We start from the raw sequence: 17,299 nt of genomic DNA on the forward strand, positions 1-17,299 counted from the left end.
AGTTTTTATTTCTTTTAATTAAAATATGATTTTTTAGGTAGAAGGTAGCATTTAAGGTTTTGCTTTTTGCTTAGTGTCTTAACATTAATAGGTAATGAAGGTTTCAAAATAAATGAATGATTGGCAGTGGAAAGTACATCTTGCTTAGTCATTCTCATTCCTATTTGCTAGACTATCTCAATGTAATATGATCAAATCTTCTCTTCAGACTTTTCAGATGTTGTGAAATCATATTTGTAAATGCTTTCAATTTCAAACTTCTAAATCCAAATCAGAGAAGATACAGGGATAAACAACATGAGGAAGTATAATAACACTCTCAAGACACTAAATGACAGCGGGATAAAAGCTCTTGGAACATTAACTTTTCTCCAACCCAGCATGATTTTTTTTTAAGGGGCTTCTAAAAACATACATCTTGAAAACTTGTCTGATTGAATTTCTAGTCTTTTATCCCACAAAAATCTTAAAAAAGGAGATCATTTTCCAAAGCACAAAAGAGAACTGAGGACCAGACACCGAGCTATCATTTGCAAAAGACTGCAGAAGTCTTACATTACGTTTCCAGAAAACCTGCTTCACCAGAGGTTCTAGCCTACCAGATAACATCTCTAGGCTAGAAACAGCCTAAATAATAGCCATTGTACTAAATTTCAGGAATTTCATCCCTATTTGAAAACATTGTAAGTTTCTAGTCATATAACCTCTCTACATCAAATCAAAGAGTCATAGTTATTGCTATTTGTAGGAGCTGCCCAGTTATTTGTTTAAAATAAAGACCTGAAAATAGTTATGAAAAGGTCCTAGTTGAAAGTTTGTCAAAAGAAGCCAGGAAAAAAAATAGAGAGAGAGAAAGTGAACAAGTTCCAAGCTAAGTGGAGTCAGTGAGTCACAGTCAGAGTGAGTATTACAGTACCAAGCTGAAAAATAAGTATTTAATATTAACATATTGATGATGACTTCCAGGCAATTATATTGTTCTTCACTGAAAAGTAGGGGTTGGAACAACTCAAAGTAAGGAAAGATATATTCACAAAATAAGGTTTACAGTTTACTGATTTCTTCTCATAGGTGAAATAAATCATTAAATGTGAAAACATTATGGTGAAAAGTGACAGTAATGGAAAAGGAACTGTAATCTTCCAAGAACCTTTCAAAAAAAAAAATCTGAAAATTTTCAATGCAGTTTAGATGTTTCACTACCGATTTTCATTCACGGTATTATAAAATTATATCCAGAAATGTTCTTCACATCTTTGGGGTACATAATGCCCAATAGTAATAGCCTCACTGCATTTTCTCACTGATACTTAAGAAAATGACAGAATTAAATACCTGATTAATAGAGATGATAAAGTTATTGGGCTTTCAATAATTTATCAAAAAGTAACCAGCTGCATTGTTGTATAGCTCCCTAAGAATGACATGGATTGTCAGAATGGATTCAATATCGCAGCTTAACCTGGCATGCGAAAAAAGAAGTATTACTTTAGTGAACGCCCAAAAGATGCCCAGGCCCAACCTGTCTCTCTTTTATTGGGACTAGCTACAACAAATCAATATGTGTTTAAATCTAATATGTCATCAGGGCATGACAGCACAGGAAAAACTTTTTTTTTTTTCCCAAGTTATTAATTAAAATTATCAACACATCTAGTTTTAAAAAATCAAGAATTTGAATCTAAATGCAAAATTCATGTAAACAAGCAATCGTGCACATTCTTAACAGCTTCTGAAAGTTGTCTCTGTTTGCTTCTGTCATCACTAGTTATGCAGGCCCAGAAAGGTCTGAAGACCTAAAACAATACAGAAATCTGAAAACTGAAACAGAAAAGGGAGAACAGAAAATATTTTAAATTCTAAATGCACAGATCAGATCAAGAAGAAAGCCAGTCACACTCTGATAAAACCTCTTCTAACGAGTTACAAGCTTTTTCTTTTCCTTTTTGTAAAAGCCTCAACCCAAAGCACTTCACTTGACACTGAATTTTCAAATATTTGGAAGTCCCAATGAACAAGTGAATGGCCTAGCAGATAAAAGCTGCATCAGCATGTTAGAAAGAAAGAAGTTTCCCTCTTCAATAGTCATCTTAGAATGAACAGACACATTTGACAATTTAGAGACAGAACAAAAGACTAAGAAAACGGAGGAAAAATTGGTCTAACCATGCAGTCATTTATCTAAGCAAGCTATTTCCATTTAAATCAAAAAACATTGCTTACCTGAGCAAGTATTTCCCATCTACATAACAACTTGCAAAAATGGGATTGGAGTCATCCCAGTAAAGTATTACTTAAGAGTAAAATGGAAAAAAAAATAAATAATATTTCAATGAGATAAACAAGATTATAACAAAATTTGATATCTGACAGTATATTAAAAGTATCACATAGAATTCCTTCTGAAGAATAAACATTTGAAATATCCTCCAGGTGACAGAGCTCTTTTTCCATACTGTATATATATATTGTAATGTCTGGTTTTTTGAATTGCAGTTTGCTTGTGTTTCCAATTTAATTACAGAGAAAAAATTCAAAATTTAAACTTTTCTCTTGTGTGCATCCAGTATTCTATCTAGGATTTTAAGTGGTTTTCTTGTCTTGAAAAATCTGTTTCGGAACATAGTTGGAACAAGTTTTTGCATACATTTTTAAGTTTATCTAAACATTTGAATGTTCACATACTAGAGAGTCTCTTAAACTATATGAAAGACATGTGTGTTTAAATATTCATTGTTTAGGTAAGGAGGAAGGTAAGTGGATTTTGGCAAGAACATAATTTCTTATTTCATAGACTTTACACAATATCCTCCTAATTAAGAGTTAGCATTAAACAAAAGATACTAACACTGACAATACAGAATTTTAGAAGTTTCAGGTATTCACATTATGACAGTAGCATCAAGAGAGAAAAATATTTTCTCATCCCAAACTTATTTTCAGGAGGCTCATGAAACCTGAGGGTTGCTTCTGGCAATTCACCTGGATGCCCTCTCCCTTTTATCAGTTCCACTGTGTTTTACAAAATATACAATGACCTGTGGTGGCAGAAAATCACCCACAGAGTCTAAATCTGAGTCCAGCAGTGCACAGAATACATGTATGCAAGGCATAAATTTCAGAAGCTATATAAAGTAACTTCTTCAGAATTAAAAGAAGAAGGGCCAGATTGTGACATCGGCCTACACTGGAGGCGGTATGGGATGATATTTGCTTCTGGAGCCTTCCAAACTTCTGCAGGAGTTCCCAGCATTCTTTAGGTGGTATACTTATTCTATCATACCCTGGTATTTTAGCAAGTTCTTCCCTATATCTCAAACTGACTAAAATATCTAAGGGGAACAAGAATAAATAACAGCCTGAAGTGGTGTCATATGCACAGGTGCCAACACATCCCTTTTGGTCTCCTCCATTCCCCTGAGTATTTATGAGGGCCAGGAACAATTTGTTTCTTGGGTTCAGTTACATAGTTTTATAAAAACAAAAACAAACAAAACATACAAAAAAAAAAAAAAATGAAAGAGAGAAACAACATACTTAGAAATAAACCATTGCAAACTGTGTCACCATGAAGTCTTTACATCTGTTCAATACATAATAATGAAGCGCAGGCTCATGGAATCCCCTTATTTTGCCAAGTCATTATTTACTTTGGCAAAGTTGATTTCAGGAAAAGACAATGACATTGGATTGAAAATGATGATTACTCTCTACTTTCCATTCCATAGTTTTATTGTTACAGAAGTTCTAAGCTTTGGATTTCTAATGCCAGGAAGTATGTATTGACAAGGTGGATGGAGGAGTGTATGCTATTCCTTGAGAAGAGTAGAGTCTTCCTTCCACTGCAAAATGAAAGCATTGAAAGGGGAGTAAGACTAATATACAACACCATGGAATCTCACATTAACAAATACCTATTCAGGAGGGTTAAAAATAAGCTAATAAAATGTTTCAGACAACAGTTTTGCTGGTGTACTTGACTTACATTATTGGTGTTTCCACCCATCAAGCCAGAGTTATTTGTTGTATTGTGGTTCAAAAAATCATGTATTTTTTTACTCAGAATCAGAAGAGCCTGCCCCCCCCCCCCCCCCCCAAAAAAAAAAAAATCACATTCAAGGCAAACTGCTAAACAAGGAAATCAGGCAGACAGTTGTGGCTGTTACTTTTATTCAGGAAACTGGTAGGGTGGGGTACTATAGAAGACAGCTGTGAAGGGCAGAGGAGCTCAGGAAAGTTAGCAGCTCTTTAAAGACAACATCTTTCAAGTAGAAAAATAGTCCATCCCAATACTCAGGAAAAAAGCAGACATACCAGAAGACCTGCTGTGGCTACGTGCAAAACTCAAGGCAGAACACCAATGAAATAGAGACATATATAGGAGGCAGAAACAGGGACAAACTACAAACAATGTTGTTAGGAAATAAAAAGCTCATAGTTGAAAATTGCTAAGGGACATTAAGAGCAACAAGATCTTTTACTGCTACGTTCATTGTAAAATGGTAAATGAGGAAAATGTGGGATAACTTGTAGGCCTCCAGTGCACCAATAAACCTTAATGGCCCTGACCAGCTTCAATGGTGATCTTTATCCACCCTATTCCTTTGTCCATTGCCCCAGGAGCTGCATTTCAGGCAAGGACTGAAGGCCTCAACCTGAGCTGAGACAAAATTTAACAAGTTTCTGTAAAAGATGAAGGGATGTTAACAATGATGCTGAACACGAGATTACATAAAGCATAGAAACAGAGAGAAAGCTGAAGATGGGTTGGAGAAATTTGCTATTTAAAAAAAAAAATGTTTCCAATAATAAAAATAGTAGACATTAAGAACAGCCCTTTAAGGTAATTTGTAAATCAATTATAACTGAATAAGAACATAATAGTTTTTGTATTACTTAAATAACCAATCAATCAATCAAAGAGGAGAGGAGGGGAGGGGAAAAATACTCCCAAACTTACTGGAAGAATGCCTACTCCTCTTTCTAAAATGCAAGAAATGTGGAGTTTGTAACATGTTCTGCCATAGTTTGAAGTGCTAACTCAAGCATTTCCCCAGAGAAGCAGAGCTATTCTCTTCCAAGAGTATTTCTCTACTTTTCTTCTGTTGTCGTGTTCACCACCCCTACATTCTACACCTAAACTCCCCTTCTCTTTCTGGATTGCTGCTGTAACCAAGTGTGCTCTCCCAGCTGCTTGCCCTAGCCCGGAATCCCAGTTTACTGGCCATCATCCCACACAGTTACACTGGCATACTTCCACGATGAGGTGTGTTGGCTTATCTGGGAACATATCTCACACCTATCATAGTCTTCCAAAGAATTTGCACCAAACAATTCATATCTCCAAATTAACTTAAATGTATTTTGTGTTCTTTCCAATCAGAATATGGCGGATCTTGAAAACCTGTCAAACCTACTCTCAGATTATCTATATGATCAGCTAGAAATGCTGACTGGATCTAAGAAAACTTCAAAACTGGTAAAGAAATACCTGCCAATACGGTCTTGAATGGACTTATGATACCTTGAAAGAGGGTCTTAGTAAAGCAAAACTAAACAGGTATAAAAAATAATCTAGTTATATAAGAAGAATTATGCTAATAATAATAATACATATGGTGGGGGGTCAGGAATAGCACTCTCATTTTTTCCCCTAATATTTATGTAAAAGGTATTGATATAGTTTCAGAATTAAAATATGTAATCCATCTTAGGAAATTCACTCTGAAGGAATTTAACTGTCAAAATGAGAAGCCACAGGAGAAGAGAGCCACAAGAAAACCAATGCATTATTTAGGGCTATTATCTCTAGATAATAGTAGCTAACATGGATAAAGATTTAGAGTTTGATTTTTAACAAAAAGGATCTTAGATGCAACTGGTTGACCTATTCAAGGAATAGTCTCATATCACAGAAATCAATTGGAAAAGCAGCAGAGAAATTTCATAAGATGGTTTACATTGGGAGGGGGTTGCTAAGAAGTTAAAGACAGAAGAATAAAGTACCATGACTCATAGGCCTCTTCCTCTGAAACCCATATGTTTCAGTTCCTTTTCTTCCACAGAGATGATAATGGTTCCATACTATGCAAGCATATGAGACTAATAATAGCATCCATCGTCAAAACCATGCTATTAAGGCAGATGATGACAGCAGGAGAAGGAAGAGAACAGCATTGTACATAAATCACACAAGCCTAACAGACAAAAAAAAAAAAATATAGAGGGATTTGGTGCCAAACCTGTGCACTGACTTCTCCTAGAGTCTCAGTAAGGAACAGATCAAAGTCAGGATCTTCGAAATGGTTCTGATAGCAGCAGAAAGGGCAGAAGAGAAAGTTACAGAAAGAGAAACAAGGTGCTGCAGAAGTTCTGTCAACAGGGGAACAAGCTTCAAGGAGCAGCAAGAGACAAAAAAGCCACGGGAAGAAATTAAATTGTTCTATCTATAGTGTGATAGCTAGAGAATTTGACAAAGTGTTAGAAGAATGAATGTTTTCCCTAAAGCAGAAATGTCAGTGTATCCTCACTAGACCTAGCAGTGTGCCAAGAGCTTCAACAGTTCCAAAAAGGTGTACAGCAGTATCAAGTCTATCATTTTAAATATAAGAAGTGATTTTGAATCATTGAGGCCTGATGTTATAACATGAAGGTCATACAATTCAAAAGAAATGATACAACATACACTGATGTAGGTAAGAGAGATCTGAAAAGAAAACAATAGGAGACAAAAGAGAAAGAAATAGCACTGCATTTCTATTAATTTTGAGAATGTATATGAATCACTAAAGAAAAAGGAAGTTAAAATTGGCAAATTCGGGATGGCAAAAGTACTCTCTAAAGCAGCAAATAGAAGGAAGGTGTATTCATTGTGAAGGAAGTTCACAGCCTAAATGCTAACACCACATTGTGTCAAAAGTCAAGCATCTACATTTTAGCTCATCTTCTACAGATATTGAAAAGGGGAGCACCTTAGAAAACTGTACAACTAGGACTGAGCTGTGGCTAGCCAGCCCAGGTGTAATCTAGTAAGCAGCACGGGAAAGGAAGAGAGAGAAAAAAAAAAAAAAAAAAAAAAAAAAAGGAAAAGGAAAAGGAAAGCAGTTTCACTGTGAATGTATCAATACTACAGCTCAAACAGTAATTGACACCAAATCTGTAAAAAAGATGCAGGCAAATGATTTCAAATTAATCATAAGCATGAATAAATTTTAGAGAAAAACAGCGTACAAGTTACATTAGTTAACGGTAAAGACTGCAGATAATTAATCTACTCTAGATGTTATTAAAAGACTAAATATTCATGGATACAAATTATTAATATTTAAATATATGTTATGACCTGCTTAATTATCATTGATTAATCAAGTGATTAGTCAATGAATCTCTATAGAATGGAATGAAAACATCTTTCTACCTGAAAATAAGAAGTTAGTGCAAAAAAATACATGAATAATCAAACATTTCAGAAAAAATTGAATACAGGGAAACAACTATTTGGCAAAAGTATAATCCAGTCCCGAAAGACAGACAACAATGAAGACTGACATCCTTCCAGACACCTGTAAAGTTGAAAGACCATGGTCAAGGCACTGCCAGAAAGACGGGCAGTGCTGAGAACACACAGACTTGTACCAAAGAGCAGATAAGATTCAGAGAGTAGAGAAGCTCATACCAACCAAAGCTCAGTGTACGTATTATTTAAAACTCAAGCTACATCACCCAAATAGCTGTCAATAGTATACTCAATGATGCAGTAGTGTATGACTCATTTCTAGAAAAAAGCACAAAACAATCAATTTACATAATTATTTCTATCAAAAATACAGGGGAAAAGGGTTTGGTGTATGCCATAATATTTGCTGGAGCAGCAAAACTGCTTCAGATATTCTAAATAGGCACAGGTGCACAATTCAACAGCTTTCCTTCAAGGGAATACAGATGAAGCTTGGCAAGAGCTCTGACACTGTAGTCCAAGGGTCAGCAAGGCCAGCCATACGTGCACAGGAGCTGCAGATTGTAGTAGAGAAATGCATAATAGAAATTCCATTGCTACAGGCATAAAATGCTTGGTAGTCTGTGAAACAGTCCCACCTGCAAAGCCCCATTTGTAGTAAGTATCAAAAGGGTATGGAGGCAGACTGAAACTGTAGTGACTCTGGGGAAGGGACACAATCATGGGGTGCTCTACCAAACATACTTGCAGATGTGATGAGGGCAGAGAGCACCTGCCAGATGGCTGCGGAACAAACAGCAGCCAACTTGCATCTCACCACCTCCTTCTAACCAAAAGGACCACAGAAGAGTTTCCTGTGCACAGTACAAATCAGAAGAGCATAAAGCTGAACAGACTCAAATCAATCATCTCAGTGATAGCTGCAGTGAAGGAAAATACAGGAAACTGAACAGATATATCCAGATATCTTCATAAGATAATATTGTAGGAATAGTACAGCCACTAAAGGGTGGGTGATAGCACATCCAGGTTACTATATTCATTGTGCAAGGTGACCAAATGATGCACTGGCAAAGGAAGCTGGATTAGAGAAGCAGGCTGCCAACTTGCAGCATGTCATTTGGCAATTGCTGCTTCTTGTAAATGCCCTTTGCATCTCATCTCCAGAAGCGGAATTTTTTGACTTTTCCAGAAGAAAGCACATGAGGTAATAGAAGGACTGCACAGAATGGCTGTCATTATGACAAAAAATCTAAAGTATAAATTCACATCAGCAATATAACAAAAAATTCATAGCATTGCCTAAAAACCACTGCATTTCCAATGTACAGCAAAATCTGCACTCAAAAAAAAAAAAAATTCAAAAGGGAGCCACACACTTCAAAAACATTTTAGGAAAGATGTAGCAGATATGATGCAAAATCAAAGAAAAATTAAGCAATAGCTTTTCCATCATACCCCAAATTTGTCAAGCATTCTGGAGAGAGTAAGAACACCTGGTGACATGAATTTGTACCAGAAGGTTTGAAACTTGCCACAGCATCATTATTCAATTCATGAAGCATACTTAGAACTTAAGCAGTTCATGTATCCTATGATTTGGTAAACCTCATTCTCTCTCCATCCATGTCCTCCCTAATTCATTTTTACTGCTGCCCTGTATATCTTATATAAAATATAAGCACTGAATACAAAATTAGTAATTGCACTAATCTATACACATTCATACCATTGACTTAAAAACATAAACAGTTTTGTTAGGATCCTCCTGTATGAAAAACTGTTACAATCTTGTTTTCCAATTTTCTAAAAGCTTAAAATATTGTAAAAGTCAGAAAATTAGTCGCCTCTGGAATTCTTATATGATTTTTATAGTCAATAGTAAATAATAACATAAGTTATATAATAACTTTTCAGTGTTTTTATCTCAAACATATTTCAAATTTAATCCCAACTCTTCCTAGATTAAAAAAAGATGAATGTCAGTCTTAAAGATTTTCTAGTTTGAAAGTCCCATTAAATGAAGCATTAATTTCCAATGTATATCACAGTATTAGCAACTATAAAAATAAATATTTTTTAGTTGTTATGCAATATATTTAAAATAATTTCAAAGGCTATAGGGACTAGCCACTTCTGAGCATATCCATCCCTGATGGTAGGTTTAAAAATATATGCCTGTGAGTAAAGGCTGAAAAATCAGTGTTTGTTCAGTCCAGAAAGAGAAGATTTAGAGGAGGACTTGACTTCAAATAAGGAAATGCTACTATACCCAGGATTGTAATCAATCATCTTCCAGGAAACTGGGGAAGATAAACAAGAAATCATTTTCATTTGCTGCAAACACATACATTTGACATCAGGAGGAATATTTTCTAACTATAAATGTTGAAATACCAGAAAAAAAGTTCTTAACTTGGAAAAAAAAAAAAACATAGGGAAAGGTTCAATACTTAATTTCTGTCACTGAACAGACAATATCTTAAAGTACTTTTGAGTCTTATATTCCTATGATAATTCCCATAAGCAATTCAGGGATTCTTATATATTTTTTTCCACTTAATAATTAATATTTTCACAAGGCATTTCCTTTAATATATTTAGGCATTCGTATCTCCTAGTGTGGAATTACTTACTTTTTACCTATATAATAAAGAGAGGATAATACTTAGGTTAAATATACGTATTTTGGGTCTTTTAAATTTTAAAGGATCCTCCGTTGTGATATTCCTCTCTGAAGTTTCTTAATGAAGTTTGTAAATTGATCCATTTCTTATGACCTTCTGTCTTCTAACAAGTGTTTGCGACTTCTTAAACATGTTCTTCATAAATCATTAGCTCACATCTCCAATTTTTGTTTCAACTTTTGACGCTCTGCTAGTTGTCACTTGTCTGCTGTAACAGAGGGTAAAGCCAATTTCATCATCAGTTAAATCTTAATCTGCTGTGGCACTTTTGTTAAACTGTGTGGTGCTCTGTGTTCAGATTACATCCTCTCATCGAGTGCTTTTCTATTGCAGTATTCCAGTCATTTGCTCAAAGTTTGAATTTATTTTACTGATACAAATCTGTACTTGGTCATGAAGTCTTGCTGTTCCTGGTCTTTGCTGTTGGCATGCCAGTACTTAACAGTGAATTGTGAATTGAACAGTGATGGAAGAGAATTTACCAAGACAAACTTGTCTTCTGTATTTTCTTTTCATATGTAAAACTAGCAGAGACAGAGCAATATCACTTGTATGAAAGTCTAGATAGGAGAAAGTACCCAGTAAATGAAACTTTGTTGGAGTACCATGAATAGGACCCTGCCTCCAGAGGAAATCAGAGAGCAAACAAACCCTTGTGCAGAGAAGGATGACACCAAAACAACCAATTCAGTGAGAACAGCTGTTATCCAAGCTGAACAGCAGAATCAACGCACAGTCTAAATCCAAGAGAAACAAAATGTTGAAAGAAACAAAAGGGTTTGCAGAGGCATGGCTATTTTTCACGACTGTGAAAGAAAAGAAATGGATTAATTGTAGGTTTACTACAAATCATACTTAATGTTTTATTCTTTCCTCTTTTTCTCTATTCCAGTTCTCTGGAATATGATGATCACGCAGTGAGAGAAGGATTATGTTATCTGTATATTTTGTTGAAAGTCGAAGGTAATGTTCCGGGAATGCATACGAACCTTACCAACAGACTGTATGGCATGCCTAAAGCAAGTGGTATATATGCAACATAAAAAGAAACACTTCATGTAATACCTAAAATTACAATAACTTCAAACAATGTTACAGAATGGTAAATCCTTCAAGACTTAAGCCTAATGAAATGAAAGATACATATGCTTAAAACTACTACTCAAGTTCTATCAGCCATACTATTAACTTAGTTGGATATTTTTTAAATTGAATAGATTCTGCTCGTAAATGTCACCACAGGTGTATTTGTTCACCAGAATATGCGTTAGTAATTTCAAACCTTTGAGCAAAGGTCCCCCACGGTGACACTTTTGCTGTGATCAGGATGTCAGCATGTCTTGGGATTTCAGCTACCCTGGCAGCTAAAGTCCTAGGTGGAAGTTAAGATCCATTCACTAGTTCTTAATAACCCTAAACTTAAGGAAGAAAATCTGCCAGGAAAACAAAAATGAAGAAAAAAAAATCAAAGAAGCTAGGCTTCTGAGCTCCACAATAAGTTATTTCTTAAATTAGTAGCCACTTCTCAGCAGCATATCCTGAAGTCCTTTACCACAAGCATCTCTCATTTTGAATCCAAATTACCTGGGTATCCCACTGCAAATAGGAATTGTCATTCAATTAATAATATCTGTAAAGAAGCATAACACTGTAAAACAGTTACCACAATGCCTGGTTTGTCTGATTTATTCCTGCTGCTTCCTAGTCAGTTTAGAATGATGAATTCTTTCTTTTCATTATTATCTATTTGGAGCTATGCTTCTCATTTTCTCTCTCAGGAATATTGAGTTGGCAAAAGGTGAGAATTTATATTTGGGACAATTGAATTATCAAAAAAACTCAAATACATTTTTCAGCTATAGATGAATATATTATTTCTTGTTGTTCCTACCTTCTCTCCTCCTACAAATCCCTGCCAGGCCTTCTCACACTGTGATGGCACCTTCATTGTGTGCTCAAGGTACAGTAATATAGTACAATATGTTACCGTCTTTTTTAGTTAGCAGCATTACTGTTACAGAAATATTTGAAATTAAAAAACAGTAACTCATAATTATTCTAAATGTAGTTTTCTATGTAAGGATTTTACATACGTAAAAAAATAGTGTGGAGGGTTGGATCTTCTGGTCATTCTTTTATTGTTGATTTCACTGGACTTCAAATTCCTCACAAAGATGGTATTTTTGATTTCAGTGGCTCAGTAATCTGAAAACTGTCTAGTCTTGAAAATAACTTTATTGCCTGCATGCAATTTTAGAAAACATACAGAACAAGTCACTTCAGAATCAGATTTCAGATTCTTCAGGTCAGGGCAATTAACGATTTCAGTCTCTATCTTTCGTTGAGCATCCCATATTATATGCAGTATACATCTCTATGTATCCAAAGTGCCAGTGGGGCTGTGTTTTTTCTGAAACTCATTGGACACTACTTCCAATTAAATTCAGTGTACTGAAATAAAGAGAACATTTAAAGTAGTGGACATGGCTTTCTGTAGTTTAGAAACCAAACGAAATTCTGCAAAGAATATATGGATGGAAAACAGATGAAGGCAATGTGAGCAGCAAGAACAGTACTCATGATCCCTTTCAGTTTTTGTCTTGGTATTTCTACAGTGTGTTTGAACTCCCACATAATCCTTTCCTGACTTTATTTTTCTGCCAACTCTCCCTGACCATGACATTTTTTATCTCTTCAGTTCACTATCCAATTTTTGAAACAGAATATAATACTGGAAATCTAGTTTCAGTTTTAAAGGAAACAATGGAAAATGATTACTGTCTTCCCAAGACATAACCTCAGTTATACCTTTAAAAGAAAGTGGAGTTGTAATTTCTCTGCATGACGACAACATGGTTTTGGTACCACTGAAAAATATGTGTAGCAGAGGTAACTTTCTCTGACATTGCTTCTCAACAGAGCTGCCAGCTTCGTAGAAAAGGTTGTCAAGACCTGTAAATCTGGAGGAAAGGAGCACCTTGGCATCAAAAGTCTGCAGAGTAAATTTTAGACTGTTGGCTTTGTAGTAAACAAGGAAAGGAAAGGGATCAAAGAAAAAGATAATATTCTACCTGGAGCCACATAAAGCCTCTCATTTTGTTGGAAAGGCTGTTCTAAAGACAGCTTTCTCTTTTACCTACCATCACATTTAGGAGGAAAAAGGGAAATTACTGCCTCCTTCCTGTTGTCTTTTGGTGTAGGCAGCAATGAACAGGGGAGGTTGAAGTTGAATGCTCAGGAAATACGTATAAATCAACTCCCATGTTTTGGTAGGTGTGTGTGCACGTTTCAACTACAGTTTCTTGAAGAGGGAATCCTTCAGGCTTATCCTTGATTCTTCTGCAACGGTTTTAGAAGTTTGGAATCCCCCTCTGTCCTGGTTTCAGTTAGGACAGAGTTAATTTTCTTCCTAGTCACTGGTAGAATGCTGTGTTTTGGCCTAGGATGAGGAGAGTGCTGATAACACCCCGATGTTTTAATTGTTGCAGAGCAGTGCTTACACCAAGCCAAGGACATCTCAGCTTCTTGCTCTGTCCTGCCAATGAGCAGACTGGGGGTGCAGCAGGAGCTGGGAGGGGACAGACCCAGGACAGGTGACCCAAACTAGCCAAAAGGGTATTCCATACCATCTGACATCATGCTAAACAATATATAGGGGTGGCTAGCCGGGGGAGGGGGGCTGGACTGCTCGGGGTTAGGCTGGGCATCGGTCAGTGAGTGGTGAGCAATTGCATTGTGCATCACTTGTTTGTACATATTAGTAGTAGTAGTACTATTATCATCATTATTGTTATTATTATTTTCCTGTCTTGATAAACTGTCTTTATCTCAACTCACAGGTTTCACTTTCCCGTTTCCCCCATCCCAGAGAGGGAGCGGGAGGGGGAGCGAACGGCTGTGTGGTGTTTAGCTGCAGGCCAGGTTAAACCACGACACCCTCTTAAACCCACCAGTGAGGCACTGCAAGTCCCCTAAACATTTGCAAAGGTTCCCCATACACGAACACCTTGATAAGTATGTATAGCTATTTATGTTGTCTGGGTCAAAGCATATAGTTAAACATACAAGTGTATTCATTTTTTTTTTAATTACTTAGCGAGAATGCAGTGTGTCTTTCTAAACTCCATATCCATCACATTTGTTTTTCCTCTACTTTCCATGTCTCCCATTACGTGACTTAGTCTCATTTGCTCAGTCCTAAGTACAGTATTACAGAATGAAATACTCTCTTCCTCTGTGTTTACAGGATAGATTGCCTTTTGGTCCAGCTTTGCCTATTGCCTTTATTTTCCTTCTTGAAGCCGTAATAGAAGTTAGAGCACCTGCCTTTGGGAAGCTTTAAACACCTGTAATCAGAGTGAGTGTGCTAACACGTACATAGCTGCCCCTTCTGCTGTATAGGGCCATGAATGGATGCTGAGAATTTTGCTAGTATCTTAACAAGATGCACTGGTATTTAATATCAAAAGTTCTGATGCTATCATAAGAATTGTCAATGCTGATTTTTCATATGATGCATCTTCCAGGCAGGTAATGTGTTTATATACCAACTCCCACATAGTGAATGCATCCATGCAATACTGGAATTTAACTGTGTTGAGGTTATACACCAGCTTTTTAGCTGGTAACTGTAACACTATGGAAGCCATCTGTTGAAACTGTGGTAAGATTATAGGCAGTTAAACTGCTAAATGTTATTTGCCTGTCTTTTTTAGTTCTCCCTTCTGTTCATTGAGACTCACTGGAGCATGTGCAGTACTCTATAATGCACTGATACAGGAAGTGCTGTATTCAAACTAGCCTGCTATCATATAAACAGTATTATTGTGCTATTTTACTTACATAAATTTCAGAGCAATTGAGAATGATGCTACCTGGAGAACCTTGTTATTACTTGATTCTCCAGTGGTTATCAGCCTAGAATTTAGGAACTTATGTGGCATTACTAACTGCACATATACACTTGTTCTTGATGTATGAGGAAGGGAGATAGCCAGAAAAAGAAGTGCTGTATAAGGTTAACATCAAGTTTGAATCATTTGATATCAGTTTCATTCATCTCATCTAGACTTTTTTTCCTAAAAAGCCTTGTTTTCTTCAAGCAATGGTGTACCGCTACATTAGCTCATTCAAGCTATCTCAACAAAACCAATCCAAGTGGGAAGGAAAGCAACATTTTAAGAGTATGCACTCAAAAACACTGAGTATTGTCTCTCTCTATTTTTTTTTTTTTCTATCCTGAAGTCTAAAAGCTAAAGAATAAAGGATAATGTGAATGGTGGTAGCTTTAAGATGAAGCAGTGATATCCCTGAAAATCAAGGACGTTTACGGAAATTGTTGGGCCCTTCTTATCTGGGAAAGTTTGAAGCCTTTTTTTTTTTTTTTTTTTTCAACAAATAGAGTTTAGAAGTTCATACACTGGAATACCCTTATTTCTTCTTGTGTTCTTTTGCCAGTTGTGTCAAACATTCCCAAAAAGGCTACATCCTCATTCTCTTTCAAGGTATCAGTCAACCAAGTTTTAAGATCTAATACAGAATCCAGAGTTCATGAGTAAGATATCGAATGTTACGCTATCAGGATAAGTTGTAAAACTGAAACCCCACACTTCTTTTATTATTAAAGCAAGCTATATCAATAATAAAGGAAAACTTTCAAAATCCCCAAGTTTCATGACTGCCAGAATTGAATGTTAATGCAAGTCTACTCAAAATGCAAGGAAAGGCCAACTTTTAATACAGGTTGAAAGGAAAGATTAATCATTCATCATCTTTTATCATATGGAAAGAGAATAAGACTAATAAGGGAATAAACATAGCTTCATAACTTATTTCAGATTGCTCTAGCTACCTCTTCTTCAGACACTGCAGACACTAGCTTAGCTTCAAACAGCCTGAAGGCTTTAAAAAAATATGTACTACTTGATGGAATTAGGTCTTCAAACTGTTTTGAGGATGTTTCACTTAAAAAAAGCTGCTTACATTTTCTTTCAATTTGAGCCCAGTAAAGGGACACCTACAAATGTAAGTCACCAAAAGAAAAGAACATTTTCCAACAAGCTTATTACCTGCAAAGGTCACAGGATTTTCACACAGACCTTGGCAGTCAACTGAAAACTGAAGGCCCTAATCCTTCAAAATTTAAACCTGTAGTCTCAATTTCATTGCTGTGAAATGCTGAAGTCATTAACACTTCTTATAGTGGAAAGTACATACACAAATATTTACAGGTCCGTTGGCTAATTAAATGGATCGATGTACTAAACTGGTAGATAAAGAGGGGAGGAAATGAGCATCCTTGTACTCATATTTAGGTATACTAAGCGGTGACATATTCTAACCAATTCCTGAAAGAAGTAGTTTATCTACGAAGCGACAGATCCAAATTTTATAGGCTCCCTGATAAACCACTAGACCTGTATTCAGCAAAAACAATAGCAGTATACTGAATATGTAAGAGGAGTGGTAGGATCTGTTTGCCCACTAAACTCTATTGCAAATATAGAGGAGATAGCCTTCCTGATTTTATGCAATGTCATTTCTTTATATAAGATGAATTGTACAAATTCAAGCCATTTCAAAGTGAAATGAAATTCTTATATATTTTATAATTTTTGGATAAGAAAGTAGTTCAGGAATGCTAGACAACTAATGATTAATGTTTGTGATGCCTATACATGAACTTCTCAAGGGTAAATTTTCTGCATGGTTCATTATGAATGGAAATTGCATGCCTAACTCCCAGTACGCCATGCAGAAAATGTGCTCCTTTACGTCTATCATGATAAAAAAAAGTAGGAAAATATTTATTTTCCTTTTTTGAAATTATATTCAAAGTATCTGTGATAAGAAGCTAATAAATATGCAAAAGAGCTGAAGAGAAAAATAAGTAAAAGTGGAAAGAGATTCTAGCAACAAATTTATTCTTGACACAATAAGGTGATTTGCAATATCTTAATGTAAATGAAAGTATAAGAAGATAACCAAAAATAACGCTTTTAAAACAGAGTATGTTTTCTTTGTTTCTCCTGTAGCTTTATATAAAGCTTACATAATATATAATGTATTTAAAATTACTGCTAGAGAAGCAAAGAAAAAAAAAACACAGATCATCTTTTTCTTACCTTCCTGAAACACAATGAGTAGACATTTACAG

Source organism: Anas acuta, chromosome 1, assembly GCF_963932015.1.
Source record: "Anas acuta chromosome 1, bAnaAcu1.1, whole genome shotgun sequence".
Classification (NCBI taxonomy): domain Eukaryota; kingdom Metazoa; phylum Chordata; class Aves; order Anseriformes; family Anatidae; genus Anas; species Anas acuta.